This window comes from Wyeomyia smithii, chromosome 2 (assembly GCF_029784165.1).
Source record: "Wyeomyia smithii strain HCP4-BCI-WySm-NY-G18 chromosome 2, ASM2978416v1, whole genome shotgun sequence".
Taxonomy (NCBI): Eukaryota; Metazoa; Arthropoda; class Insecta; order Diptera; family Culicidae; genus Wyeomyia; species Wyeomyia smithii.
The window spans coordinates 83,651,126-83,667,065 of NC_073695.1; the positions used below are offsets into that span (position 1 = coordinate 83,651,126).

Consider the following 15,940-nt stretch of genomic DNA (forward strand, 5'->3'; position numbering starts at 1 on the left):
ACTTCCCCAGCACAGCAGACACTAAAGTTGTTGTTGTTGCTTTGTTCGCACGAGTGCCAAAGACACACCAGCATGTAGAAATTTAGTCTTCACTGTCTATCCGAGCGCTGCGGATGGACCAACAGAGGAATCTGGCGGACTGCATTGGAGGTGGACAAGCTTTGAACAAGCTTCTATCCGGCGTCACACAATTGCTCAGGAAGGTGTTCTGTCGAATGTCCAAGCTGTTCTGTTCCCGAAGAAAACAATTCAAAAAACAATTGGCAAAATAGCGACTGTCCAATCACGAGCTCGCTTTCAAATCCGCACCGGATAGTTTTCTCACAAACGCAACAATATTCCCGTTCCCGTTCTCATGTTGGATGGAAGCAGACATCAAGAGTGCAATTGTAGCGTGATTGATATTGCCGATAGCAGACATGAGTATGAAGGTCTTATTAAATCTTATTTTTGTCCTGTAGAGGATAGTGTACCAATATAATTAAGCTATAACCACCATGGGCATTTTGTTTCAAAAAACTGCACTTTCGCATTTTATCTATAACGGATGTATTGCTCAAAGAGAAAAACCACCAACATTTTAATTATTGAACTTATTTTTGTCCTGTAGAGGACAGTGCATCAATACTCGAGCTCTTACTACCGCATATGAGTATTTTTCCTTAGAAGTACGTGTGCACTGTCTGTATGAAAGTGTGATATCGAGAAAAAAAATTCATCAACTCTCCAATTGCTTATTAGTCCTGATAAGGACTGTTTAGATACTGTTAAAGCAATCAATGCCAAAATAATAAAGAGCAAACAAATACCGAAGCCAGCATCCACTTCCATTTCCTGCCGCACCCGGTTGCCGTTTGCTTTTTACGCCACCACAGTAAGCCACTTGCACACCGTCCGTGTGCGAGCTGTTTAGTACTATCTTCTACTGCTACTTCTGCAGCACATTAAATCGACGAACAAAAATGACACCATGCGCTTCCCTGCCGCCTGCCATCAAATGACCGAGTCTGCCGCTTGCTGTCCGCTTCCTCTCCATCCTCTGCTGCTGCTGGTGCTTATGCTTCTGAAGCCAGATTGGAAATATACGCGCGCCGCGTGTCTGTACTGCTTTTATACATGAAAACACGATGTTCCCCCACCATGCGTCAAGGTCAGATCGCGTACAATATCAACTCTGACATAATTGAATGGGTAACGCCTTTTTTTTAAGCTCTCTCATTCTATAACCTACGTGAAAATTTTTTCGCATTCCTTCATTCTGTCATCTGCGTAGCCCAACCCTCTCTTCATTATTCATCCAGTGAGGGAATATAAGAAAATTTCAACCTGTTCTCGGCATCAGTTTAACACTAACTCTTGTTGAGATAGTATTATTCAACGTTAACTAAAGCTCTTCTACAACATATCTGGACGCGGTAGAGGTGCCAAGGTGCCAGGAAGGGAAAGGCAAAGTCCCGTTCGTCTGTGCTGGTTTTCAGATCCCGGTAGACCATATTCACTATCTGTTGCGAAATTTAACTATGCCAAACGCGTCGGTACATGCACTACCGTATATCTGGCAGCAGTGGTGGAATATGTGGTTGCTGAAGTATTATTGAAATTGGCAGGAAATGCTGCCCGTGACTATAAGAAGACCAGAATTTTTCCGCGTCATCTGCAATTGGCCATCCGTAACGATGAGGTGTTGAACAAACTTCCGTCTGGTGTCACCATTGCTCAGGGAGATGTTTTTCGGAATAACCAAGCTGTTCTGCTTTCGAAGAAAACAGGAATGTAGCCATCATAATACGAATAAAATCCTAGCTTTGCTGAAATTAAAACCAACCCGCCCTTTTAAGGGCGACCACATGTTTTCAAATGAAGCTGTGAATGAATTTTCAACATTTCAGTGCTACTACAGTACATCAAAGTTTACTATCAATAGAAAAAATCAACGCAAAAAAATCTATTGACAGCTGCGTGATGTGTGTTGAACTGTTGTGAAATTGGCATTAGTGCAATTTCGAATTACACAAATTCGAACCCATATTCATTAACAGTTCAACCGTAGAGGTCGCGAGTATATCGTCTATACAAGCGTGTTTAGAAAAAGTTTTTTTGTAATGTCTCAAAGGCTACAATCATTATACTTGCGGAATCATCGCAAGCGAGTTCGCGAGCAAGCGGAAGTGGAAGCTGGCGTGAATAAGCCAGCCATGACGGCAACGGAGCTCACCAGACTGCATCGCAAAAGGAAGAGGGAAGCAGAGGGTACTTCGGCACATGAAGTGGTCGATCCTTTGGCCGAAATGGCCGGTCCGTCGGACGAGGTGGCCAAACCTCCGCGTGAAGTGAGTTCTTCGTCGCTTGAAGCCCCAGGTAGGCCTTGCTCAAAATACTAAAGGAAAAAGTTTTGTGAAAAGAGTCATGGAGGTAATTACTAATTTACTATCCAATGAACTTTAATTTTTAGAACGAAGCAAAATAGGTTATACCTGTAGGTTGGAGCTAGGTTTGTTTTCTGATTTGTGAAACTTTTTTGGGGTGGGACTTACTTTAGTAGAGTGGCATGCTGTGGAAAGTGTAACAAAAACGTGCCCTCTTGAAATACTATAGCGGTAACAGATGTTGTGATATCATTTTAAAAGGCTTACCGTGTCTCTACCACTGACTGGATTTCAAACTGCAATATTTGAATACCAACAGCTGAAATATTGCCCAAGACTTTGATGTGATAATTGGAATATTTTTTCAATACTAAACTTGTTAACATTTAGTTGAAAATTGAATACCAATCATAAGCTCCACCACCCTTTTACATGAAGAGTGACTTGATTTAAACAAACAATAGTAGACCTTATGATTAATGATTTGTTGCTGCATTGTTAATACAAACTGTGCGTAATTTTACGTCAGTTACGCGGTCGTATCTGGGATACAACCTCCTACTTTTTTAGTCGGAAGGTGAACTGAACGGACCGTCCATCACGTTGACAGTAGCAGGAGCGAATTGCAGCAGTAGAAGCGGGTTGCTTTGTAATTGATTTAAGATTACACAAACTACTTGCCCGGTGGTTGGTTACATGTCTCAGTAGCAGCGCGGTTCCTGTCAGCGTGTGTCGTCAGAGTGCCGTTTTTCCCCCTTTGTTGGGGCAGCACAAAGGTTGCCATCAGCATATTCGATTTTGAACAGCAAAATGCCTTTTGAAGGCACAGTGACTAGTAATTGAAGGTTAATAATTTTTTGACAACACAAGCAAGTAATCTGTGCTGGATCCTAACAATCAAATTCTGTCGCGGTCGTCTAATTTTCTGAATATGGAAACAGCGAGCGCCTTTATTCCCCTACAGATTTTGAACAGCAAACTGTGCCTTTTTTAAGGCAAAAAAAAGTGATTGAAGATCAATCGTATTTTAGACAAATTTTCTCTAGCGCCAGATTTCAACAGCAATTTCTGTCTGTTCGTTCATTGATATCGTATTGTTTTATATGTGAATTAGAAGCCTATAGCACTGCAATTGCGAAGAATTTTTCTCAGCATCTAGTGCGCCGATTCAAAAAAATGAAATTTTTTTAACAGCTGTTGGTAAAATTCTAGCCAAATCGGTTTGTAGATACTGAGAAAAAATTACCATCAGTTGAAAAAACATGGTTTCGAGAAAAACACTGCCAATAGCGTAATACTCACTATATTTGCACCCATGGTACACAAAATACATCTTCAGATATAACTTAATCAATAGCCGAAATGCCCGAACACTTCACCCTTCTCTAAACACCCAATTTTTCAATTATCACGAAAATTCATTATTTTTCAACTTTCCAGAGTAGAGTCCTTCCTTAATACTGTGCGTAGTTCTACGTCGGTTATGCGGTCGTGTCTGGGATACAACCTCTTGCTTTTTAATGAAAAACGCCTTAAATTGATCGAGATTATGCACAGAAGTCTGAATCCGGCCCCAAACACCATTTCGAATTTTAAGATGGCAACTTACACTTTCCGGAAACCAGAATGCTATCCAGAAGCCAGAAATTAACTCCATATACCATTTTGAAAGTCAAGGTGGCGACTTCTGCTTTCTGGGAAACAGCTAAAAATTACCGAATACCACCTAATATGGATATTTCCGTAATCGGTATGATGCACAGAAGCTAAAAAGTGACCCCGAATGGCCAGTAGGATGATTTCCAGAATGGGAAAGGCATTGTGATATTCAAGATGGCTGATGAATATAAGAAACTATTGTAAGTTCTGATAGCCAAACCGAGTACGACGTCATACTGAATTTAGATAATAATTTAGTATTTCTGGAAAACAGCCTAAAGTGACCGAGGATCACCCAAGAGTCATTCCATGCTACTTCGCACATCGATCCTGATCAACCATTTTCGATTTCGCTGAAACTTTTCACAGTTATTCATTTTTGATAAAGAAGTGATTTTATGATATCAGTTCTTCATGTAGACTAGCGACTGCTACTTCAAAAGGGCCTATTCAAAATGGTAACTGATAGATATTGAAATAGTATATTCAGAAAAGTCGTAGGTAATGAAATTGCGGTTCAAAAACAGCGCGTTGGATTGGTATCATGCTCTTAGTGATAATTTGTTATGTGCAACTAAAAAAAAAACACTCAAAAAAAATTCCAGTGTGAAAATGTCAAAATACTCAAACATTCCTATTTTTGGTTTTTCATTTTACCATCACCAAGTTTTGACAGATAGTAGTACAAATTGTCATCTTCAGTGTATAAAAAAAATATATTTTTAAAGAGGGACTTTTTGAGATATTTAATATTTTGTGATCATTTGTGAAATTTGGCACAGAAAAAAAATTTTTTTGCAGTTTACATATTTTTTTAGTACCGCAATTTTATTACCTACAACTTTGCTATAGACTCCATTTCAATGAAACAAGCCGTTTTTCTGATACAGAAATTTTTATCTATCAGTTACCTTTTTCAATAGGCCCTTTTGAAGCAGCAGTCGCGAGTCTACATGAAGAATTGATATCATTAAATGACCTCTTTATCAGAAAGGAACAACTGTGAAAAGTTTCAGCGAAATCGGAAATGACATGCAAAAAAAAATTGTTTTATTTATTTTCCATGGAATGCCTCCCAATACAAGTATTCCGGCATTGGGATGATGTTCAGAAGCCGGAATAAATCCCAGATATTTTCAAATCAACCTCCGGTGTCTGTAAAACAGCCTAAAATGGGCCAATAGGAGTATTTCCAGAGATAATATTCAGAGAACGGTAGTCGACCGCAAAAGCCATATTGAATTCTGAGATGTTAATTTCTATTTCAAGGTATTTTCAGAACTTGGTTCCCGAGCAACGCCGGAAGCGGAGGACGGGTTGTTCAGCGTTACGTAACTTTAGGGGGAGAGTCATGCCGAACGTTACTTATTGTTACATAGAGGGAGAGGGGTCTGAAATCTAGATTTTTAGTTTTACGTAATATGTGTACGACACCCTGCGACTAACCACCATTCTTCCTGTTGTTTACATCCAAATGAAGCAGATGTTTTGAAATTTCCAACATTTTGTGCGGTTTGAAAATTCGTGGCCTTTTTCCGACCAAAGAAAACGAATTGTGCACGAATGGGGAACGGTAAGATGTAGTTCGATCAGAAAATAGACCAAAGAAGTTGGTGTGAGAGTCGGAGCAGTTCAAAGTGTATTACGGAAGTATGGTGACGAGTATACATTTACGGATGCCCTGAAATGCGGTACAAAGCGCAGGCGTGATAGTATTCTTTTTTAAGAACCCGTAAACCATTATGAACCATTAAGACGGATTCAGGAAGCATTGGAGTGACTAAATTAGCAACTAAAATACAAAAAGTTTTCATTATTGATATAAGAAACATAAAATTATTCATTTCAAATCACTCTTTTTAAATGCTATTTGAAGGTTTTCCTAAAAGACTTGTTTGTGAACATAGTTTTGACTATATTTTTGCCTTTCTCCTAGAAAGGTATAGCAATCACTGGAAAAACCAAAGGTATAAAAGTGCTCCAAAGTGTCGAATCTCGTATATCAACCGACTGAGTTTGACGAGCTGAGCATTTTCTATATGTGTGAGTGTGTGCGTATGTGTGTGTGTATGTGTGTGTAACGCTCTCCCAATCTCACTCGATTTTCTCAGAGATGGCTGGACCGATCTCCATGAAATTAATTGCAAATGAGAGGTCTAGTTGCCCCATAAGACCCTATTGAATTTCATTGCAATCGGATTTTTAGTTTAGAGGTTATGTTCAAAAATGTGCAAATCACGAAACATCATTATCTCAGAAACTACACAACCGATTTTAACAAAATTGGTTTTAAATGTACAAGCTACTTAAAAAACCCTTAGCTTTTGAGTTTCATGAAGATTGAACGTGCGGTTCAGAAGTTATTTAAAGAAACGTGTTCTGGAGAGTGTTTAATCTCACTCATGATTCTCAGAGATGGCTGAACCGATTTTCATAAAATCAGTGTCAAATGGAAGGTCTAGTTGCCTCATAAGACCATATTAATTTGTTTTGCAATCGGACTATTAGTTTGCCTGTTATGTTTAAAAATGTGAAATCCAGCTATGAAAAGGAACATATTCCGAAGACTACTCAAACTCACTCACTTTTCTCAGAGATGGCTGAACCGATTTCCACGAAATTAGTGTCAAATGAAAGGTTCAGCTGCCTCATAACACCCTATTGAATTTTAAAGTAATCGGACTGTAACTTCGTCTGTAATGTACCGAATTGTGAAAATCACGAAACTTCATTATCTCAGAAGGTACACAACCGATTTGATCAATTGTATTATCAGATGAACAGGCTAGTTAAAGGTTAATTGATGAATTTTATAGTGATTAAACACGTGGTTCAAAAATTGTGAAAAGAAACATATTCCGGTGACTTTTCAAATTCACTCGTTTTCCCAAAAATGGCTGGACTAAGTTCAACAATCTGAGTGTCAAATAAAAAGTTTGGCTTTCCTATAGGTTTCCATTTAATTTGACTATAATCGTATTTTTATTCCAACCGTTATGTATTAAATTATATAAACAACGGAAGTCTATTATCTCAAAGATCACACGACTTATTTGAACATATCTAGTGTCAGTTGAACAGGTTGTCTCTCAAACTCACAAGTAAGAAATTTCTTAGCAATTTGATATGTGGTTCAAAAGTGAAAAGAAACGAAATTCAAAGACTATTTAAAACTGTAACTGCTTCGATCAAAACATATGGCCTCAACAAAATTTAAATTTGGTATTGTGCTATTCGTACGTTCCCGGTACTGCTCGTGATTGAAGAGTACGAAAGTGAAAGTCATTTCTTTTATTTCGCTATTTCTTCAGCACGAATATTTTACTCCTAATTAATAATTTTTTTAACATTTTGTCTTTCTCCTAGAAAGGTATAGCAATCACTTGCAAAACCGAAGATATGAAAGTACTCCAAAAGGCCGAATGGCATATATCACTCGACTCAGTTCGACGAGCTGAGCATTTCTGTATGTGTGTGTGTATGTGTGTGTGTGTGTATGTGCTGATTCTTATTTTCACTCACTTTTCTTAGAGATGGCTGGACCGATTTTAATGAAATTATATGCAAATGAAAGTTCTAGTTGCCCCATAAGACCCTATTAAATTTCATTGTAATTGGATTTTTATTTTGGAGGTTTTGTTCAGAAATTTAAAAATCACGAAACATTAATATCTCAGAAACCACACAACCGATTTCAATAAAATTGGTATCAAAAGAACTATTTTAAAAACCCTTAACTTTTGAATTTCATAAAGATTGAACATGTGGTTCAAAAGTTATGAAAAGAAACGTCTTCTGAAGACTATTCAATTTCACTAATGTTTCTTAGAGCTGGCTGGACCGATTTCCACAAAATCAGTGTCATATGAAAGGTCTAGTTACTTCATAAGACCCTATTGATTTTTTTGCAATCGGACTGTTACTTTGCCTGTTATGTTTAAAAATGTGGAATCTAGCTATGAAAAGAAACATATTCCGAAGAATACATAAACTCACTCACTTTTCTCAGAGATGGCTGAACCGATTTTCACGAAATAAGTGTCAAATGAAAGGTCTAGCTGACTCATAACACCCTATTGAATTTTACTGTAATCGAACTGTAAATTTGTCTGTAATGTACCGAATTGTGAAAATCACGAAACTTCATTATCTCAGAATTTACACAACCGATTTGATCAATTGTATTATCAGATGAACAGGCTAGTTAAGAGTTAACTGATGAATTATGATTTAACACGTGGTCTCAAAGTTTGGCTGCCCTATACGTTCCCATTTCATTTGATTATAATCGAACTAGGCAACCGTTATGTATTAAATTGTTAATAAAACAACGAAATTCTATTATCTTAAAGATCACACGACTTATTTGAACATAACTAGTGTCATACGAACGAGTCATCTCTCAAACTTACAAATAACAAACTTCATAACAATTTGATATGTGGTTCAAAAGTTATGGAAAGAAAAGAAATTCAAAGGCTATTTAAAACTATACCTGGTTTGATCAATATATGTGGCCACAATATAGTTTAAATGTGTTATCGTACCATTTGAATGTTCCCGGTATCGCTCGTGATTGAATTGTTCGAAATTAAGAATCATTACTTTTGTTTCGCTATTTATTGAGCATTTACATTACGTCAAATTTCATATTTCATACTTATATTACAACATCATTATTTTAGCTTGAGCTTGAGCTTGATTGATCACCACCGGTTGCCACTTCGTTACTGATCAGGATCGATTGGAGTTGTAAATCGAATTTAGTGATTCCTGCTTGGGATTTAGCTTTTCGATGTGCATCTCCAATAACCCCTGCATGCTGATCAGTACCGACGCCTGCCGGTCCAGAACGTAGATCAAAGGAAGGAAGAAAAGGGGTGTTAGTTCGATACTTGCTGTTACTAGAGGCCGGATATACTCCTGCACACTCCACAAGCACCACGGGTATAGGAATTTTGTGTTAGTTGTTTGTCGCGTTTCTTCTCTACATACGATAAAACTCTTGGCGGTATTTATGGGCCCTCGTCCACTAAGATATTTTTCGCGAACCTATCTTCTATGTATCTAAGACGTTTTGTTTCATTGATTTTAGGAGTACGACGGGAATAACGAGCTTTGTACTAAAAGAGGAACTGACCGACCCTTCCAATTTTGAACCCGACGTGCACGCACTTTCCCGAGGTTAGTGGTGCGATCTTCGATATATGAACTCACGAAAGCGCGCCAGGTGCCAACATGTTTGAAACCTCATCATATTTGCAGTGACGGGATACAAGCGAATCGTGGAGGTTAAGTAATTTCGGTTACCTTACGTATCGTACGACTCTACGCGTTTCTGCTCATGAACACCTTAATTTACCCATTCACGAATCAATGAGTAGCTTTATTTCGTAAGACGTTAAACTTTATTCGGAAACTGTAAGCCGACCGCAATTTTAGAGGATATAAGATCTACAACGCGTTTTTCTCTTGTATTATAATTTGGAATGAGCTAAGTATCCTAATGAATTCAAAAACTGGCAAATTTACATGCATCCAAAGCCCTTAAAATTCAAAAACAAAAAATTGCATCCAACAAGATTTAAACATTATTGAATAAAAAAAAAATTTCAAGTGTATCAACATTTGTCCAAAAGCTAGGAAAATCATAAAAATAATAGGGTTAAATATGGTTAAATGACCGTAACCGATCAGAACTCTTCATGACAGACGAAGCACTTAGATATTTGTCGCGTGTGAATGATAGATGATCAAACTCTATTGTAAAACTATCAATTCGATCTTGTGAAAGTTAGCGTGTTCAAAGATTTATAGTAGCATATGAATATAGTAAAACCTACGACACGCTGAACCGCATCCGAGCCAATCTCCGCTTTTCAACCACATCAAGAAGTTCAATTTACTACCCCATGAAAACCAAAAAAATCTGTATTATTTCCAGAAAATCTGCAATCTGCATGCAGATATCTGTATGAAAAACACGCAAGAAATCTGTATAAAAGCAGACAAATCTATATATGTGGCATCACTGGTCACAACTGAAATGATCTGCTATAATTTAGAACCAAACTGCATCGCCCGAAGGCAAACAAAGCCACCAATAGCTGTCAAACGCAAGTGCGTGACGTCACCGTGCGATGGTCTATTTGCTGAACACACATTCTCATGTCAGCCTACTGCAACTTGCAAGTTGATGCAACGTAAAAAAATCATGAACATATGAACGCGCTACCCAACACATACAGTAAGTGATCGAGAGAGAAAGAATCAGAAAATCTTCGAAGGTGCCTCTGCGGTCGTAAGCAGCACAAAAGGCAAAAAAAAACAAATTCTCTCTCGCTCACATGCCGTTCAAATCGAATGGAAGAAAAGCTGTGTGCGTTAACATAGGTAGTCACAATTTCACTCTGATCCCGTTTCAAACACGACGTGAAATATCACCAAAACCAATACTTCGCTTCTGTTTCCTGTCTCTCCAGTTGCATTTTGCGAGCCAGCAGCAGGAACCACTAATGCAAGAAAGCTTTGCACTTCGCTGCGCGCAAAGCTCTAAGCTCAGCGGAAGATAAAAAAAAACACACAAACCCAATCGATGTCAGTGGAGAGGACGTGTTGAACCTCATTCCTTCTTTACGGTTTCCACTCTCTTTTCACTAACACTACCGTTCACTTGGTAAAAATCAAAACGTACACGAATGGCGAACTATATCTTCTGTGCCAATTTACACTACATAATCACTTCCATTTTTGATCTCCTAATTTTCACTCCACTCTAACTAATTTGTATCTTACACATGCGACACCCGATATACTTGAAAATTTACAACCTTTCATGACCTCTAGTGCGAAAATACACGTGAATTTTATTAGAAATTTACGGACCGATTCAATGTACGTTTGTTTTATTGGCCATGTTGCCAGTCCTCATTATATTACAACATCATTATTTTAAAACCCAAAAAGTGAATACACATTTATTAGATTGAAACGCTCATGTAAATCTATTTTTACAAATAATAAGTTTGAATGAGAAAGGCTGGGTCTGACCGATAGGTGGATTAATTTAGGTTTTATGTTAAGTATTCGTGCAACTTGTGATAAAAACTCACGAGCTGTCTAAAACGGTTACATGTATTTTTTAATTATTGTTCTGGTTCTGACAGGAGGGTTTCAAAGTTTCACGGATTTTTTGGGTATAGGAACAAATATCCACATTTTTACCTACCTTCAAATATTTGACAATGAACGAATCCCTGTTTAAACAATGAAAGAATCTTGCATAAACAAAGATATAAACGTAATCTATTTCCAACCGACGGTAATAAAAATGTTTTTTAGCTGTGCAGCCAGCAATTATTAAAATCTTCCCCAACAGTTTGACGGTTCACGGAGTACCACTTAAATGTGAAAAGTTGGTCACGAAAGGTCTACTGAATCTGCACCGGTTAGACAATATGTATCTTCTACAATTTTTTCGCTGATGTAATGCCGTAAAGCTTTTATGAAGCGGACAATTATACCAGCTTGACAAGAGCGGAATTGGTGGGCTACTTTCCCACGCTCATATGGGACCGCTGTACAGCTGCGGGATTCCGACAGCGCAAGAACGGTTTGCATTTTCCATTCCAGAGCGTTGTAAAAACATAATAACTAAAAACGAATTTCATAACAAGCAGAATAAATTAGAGCAACGATTTTTACTAAGAGGATCTTGTAACTGCTGGTTGAAATTTACTGGTACTTACTAGATTTCGGTACACCTGACAAAGCTTGCAGTTTGCCGTTTGGTTGCGATATGAGCCTCGTAACTAAAATTATGTAATTTCAACAGTGTGGTTGCTTTTGACATTTCACTGTTCGTTACATTTATTTGTGACGTACGACAATTTTCTGCTTGTGGGAAATTATCTTCACCCTCTGGAGATGAAGATTGGGGATTTTGCTGCTGAACTGGTAGAACGATGCGAAACAAACAGCCCTTATATAATGCACCCACGCTGCTTTGATTTGAAATGAATGCCTTAGCAGTTCTGTAGTCTTTAATTCCTGCAAAAAGCTGATTTTGCTTAACAACTTTTAACTAAAGTGCTATTAGAATAGATAGAATAAAATACTTATCAACCTGACCATTCATATTTTCAAGGTGACCAATGCAATAGCTTTACTTGTTCCACATTAACCGAAGTTGGAAAAGTAATTAGGAATTTTATTGCCCCTTGCATGACTATTTGGACTTCTGTGATAATCATTCATTGCCCAATTTCTTATTTCGCTTTATCAAATTGACACCTCAGTAGCGCAGTGGCAGTTTTTATTGGTTTCATTGTTTGTTTTGTTTTCCATTTGCAACATTAAGTATATATTTTTGAGCAGCTTAAGTTGAAAATTAGGTTGAAAATCAAAACAAAACTATAAGTGTTACATGATTGATTGGGTGATACTGAGTATTGATACTTTCTCGATTGTCATTGTATCGATACCAGACCTCACGGTTTCAAGTATACTTTTTTAATATATATAGGTATCAAGCACTGACCATTGCTGGAACGATTTCTTATTACCCTACCAAGGTTGCATGATAGAAATTTTTTGTCTATATGATAAAATATTTCTGTCAAGCCGTTCGATAACGCTAGTATCGATACCCATCACCCAAACTGCGAAATCGTGTGCGAGATTCGACTGTGATAATCGTGTATTTCGGGGTAGTCCAATTTGGCGTAAAAGTCGCAATAGGAAAATCACTAAGCATTCATTATGTGCAACGCTTGTTAGGACTCAGACAAACGTTCCCATCTCGAGTGCCCGGGGTCGACACAACAGTGACGAAAAGATGCCGACTAAGAAACAGCAGTGACCCAAATCTACTTGTACTTAGTCGAAATTTTCTTTCTACATTAAAGCTTTTTGGGATTTGTACAGTTAAAAGATTCACAAAAGGTTGGGAACCACAGTTCTAAAGCCGCAGATGATTCTGAGATAGAAAACAAAAGTCTCATCGAACGTGGTAATAATGAGACCCTCCCCTGACCCTCTCATTCACCAACTTTAAATGTTACCATCTCCCGAGTCCACTTAGAAAATATGTTCATAAACATTGCTCGTTTAAAGTTAGCTTTACGGTTTACGTTCCGGTTTCGGTTACTGCTTCTCGAATTCAGATTGGATGATTCAATTGCTTCAACTCCCCCAAGCAAAATTGTACTCTGTGAATGTAAGTTTTCATCAAAGCATTACCGTTTTCCGTCGAAGCCGATGTCCAATATGGGTGCTCTCTATTTAGCGTTTTCATTTAATTAATAAGCTGAAACCGGAATGTTGTCATGACGAAAGAACAGTTTAGTGGTTTTAACTGTAATAGCAGGACATAAAAGTTCCCAAACAAGCATACACTTTGCAAATGAAAAGAATCACGATATGCATATAATTTATTTAGACATTTTATTGGATGTCAACTTATGAAAAATAACTGCACTACTTTGTGAGCTGATAATTCTAGAATAGAATTTTAAGTTAATAAATTATGCCATAACAGTCAAGAATATGTATGTTACAAATATTAAAATTGATTATATTCAGTTCCAAGAGATATTTGAGTCATATCTTCAAGAATACACTAAATCGATTGGGAATTCATTTTTCTATGCTAGTCTGCATTTTGTTTCTGACGATAACGCCCGTTGCTGTACCTTTCTATGGGGAAAGGAAGAAAATGCCTGAACTTGAGCAAATAAAATATCAACAGTGTAAAATACACTAATCAAAAATCATCAGGACGCAAATAAATAAATGAAAATAAAATAGACACCTATTTTTTCAAAATTGTGGAGTAAAGTACTAAGATAAATACCACAAACCATAAATCGAACAGGAATTCATTGTTTATCAAAAATAAGCAAAGATCTCGTGGCCGCTCTGTATTTTGGGTACTCATATTGTAATAATTCCGAAGGGCCGTCAGTCATCAATACTATGCTTTTAGCTATATGATCCAAAACTTGGCTGTTTTGGCAAGTTTTTATTAGAACCAACCATTGAAAAAGGGCAAAATCCGCAGTTCTGCATTCGATGGATAGATGGTCGCTTATTTTCTATTCGGTTTGTTAGTTGCCTTCATTGCGTTCAATTTATTCGTGTTTAGGGTGGTTTACCGGTAAAACCGGTAAAACCGATATTTTTTTCAATACCGAAATACCGGTATTAGAGAGGCGAAAAAACCGGTATTTTCGGTATTTTTCTTTAAATTGAAAAAAAACTTGTCACAATATTCATGAATCATTGTTACTCACTTAGGCAGGCTTTACAAATCACATGACGATGTATATGTATAATTAATACATTTATACAAAAGCAACATTAAATAGTAATTTACCCTTAACTATTTATCAATTTTTGTTATCTTGTTGTTTGTTCTGCTCGGATTCAGACGATGTGTTTGTTTGTATCGATAATATGTCAAAAAACTTTATATCAATAAAGCAAAACATTTTTTTTAAGTAGAACAGCTAACCTTTTTACACTCTTATACTCACAGTGGCAACGCGTGGGTTTTGAACCTGCCAGTTTAACTACAAATTATGAAAATCATCGTTTGAGGCAGTAATCACAATCATGTCGAAAATTCATTATTCATTTGTGCTACTTGAAAGTAAAACTTAAAAAAATAATAAATAAATATAAATTCCGATTAGGAATTCATTTTTTGTTGATATAAAGTGTTTACAGGATGAAATAATCAACCAATAAAGAATTTCATCCTAAAAATTACTGCTCCTTGAAAAAGTGAAATTTGAATAGTTCAAACCTTCGTCACCCGTACCGCAGCGGTCTTTATTAGCAACTTACTGAATGTACCCGGCCTCACTCGTGTAAAAGTTTCTGCTTTTTCCATAATTTTCTATATTTTTATATATGTTTTACCAACCTCTCATTTCAAACATTTATTTCTATTCCAGTTACAAACTTGTTCATATGCCACATTTTTCGATTCTCCATCAAGAGCTAAAGTTAATAAAATAATTATAATAATAAATAATTTGAATGAACTGTTTAAAGAGGATCGAACAGAATGAAGAAGTATTTATATCCTATTCATTCGGATTCGTAAAAAGTAAATTCAGTCTGATCGTGATTTCTTTTTTTTTACTTCATTCATATACTCTTCTCAACAGTTTCAAATATTGTTTTTTACGAATTTTAAAGTTATTCACTACTTGAAACTGAGTTTTGCGATGTGAAAAAAAATTAAGTAAAAATCTATGTTTTTTGTTATAACATTAGTTTCTAAATTATGTTCCTCGCAATCATATCACTAGATTCATTCATTGGAGTTCTTCAAACACTGTTATCCAGTGTTGTATCTGGATCGTATACCACAAGAGATCAAAACAATGGTCGCAGATTTCTTAATCTTACAAAAAAATCTGGATCGTAATAAAGCATAGGTACTCATAAATGCATAAACATAAGCATGCAGCGACACGTCCATACATAGATGCAACCTGAAACGCTAAGCAAAAAATAAATTTCGAATCCAAATTTTATTCTTCGGCAGTGGTTTACTTGGACAGGTTTTTGCATAAGACTGCGGCAGAAATCCGGCCGAAGACATCCACTACCGGAGACGTTTGACACCCTATATCTTTAATTATTTTTAAGTTTCATTTTAAATACCTAGTACAGAGAGAATGACATGCGTTTTTTTTCGCGGACAACCATCATTACTTCCCCGAACTATGATTTTAAGAATTTTGTAGTTTAAAAAGTAGGTTTAAAGACCACGAGTCACCTCTGGTTTGTATTAATCCGAAAAAAATAAAAATACCGGTTTTACTGGTTTTTATTTTTATGAATACCGAATTACCGGTTTTTCGAAAAGTCGGTAATACCGACCACCCTATTCGTGTTATAGT

At 36.8% G+C, this 15,940-nt stretch overlaps 2 protein-coding genes across 8 annotated transcripts in view; one reads left to right on the top strand and one right to left on the bottom strand.

The window, feature by feature from the left end:
* The window catches only part of LOC129720753 (G-protein coupled receptor dmsr-1), a 263,787-nt gene that overhangs the window by 66,404 nt on the left and 181,443 nt on the right, over positions 1-15,940 (bottom strand). The gene's annotated exons all lie outside the window — the stretch shown is intronic.
* The window catches only part of LOC129720754 (chitotriosidase-1-like), a 43,336-nt gene that overhangs the window by 26,325 nt on the left and 1,071 nt on the right, over positions 1-15,940 (top strand). The gene's annotated exons all lie outside the window — the stretch shown is intronic.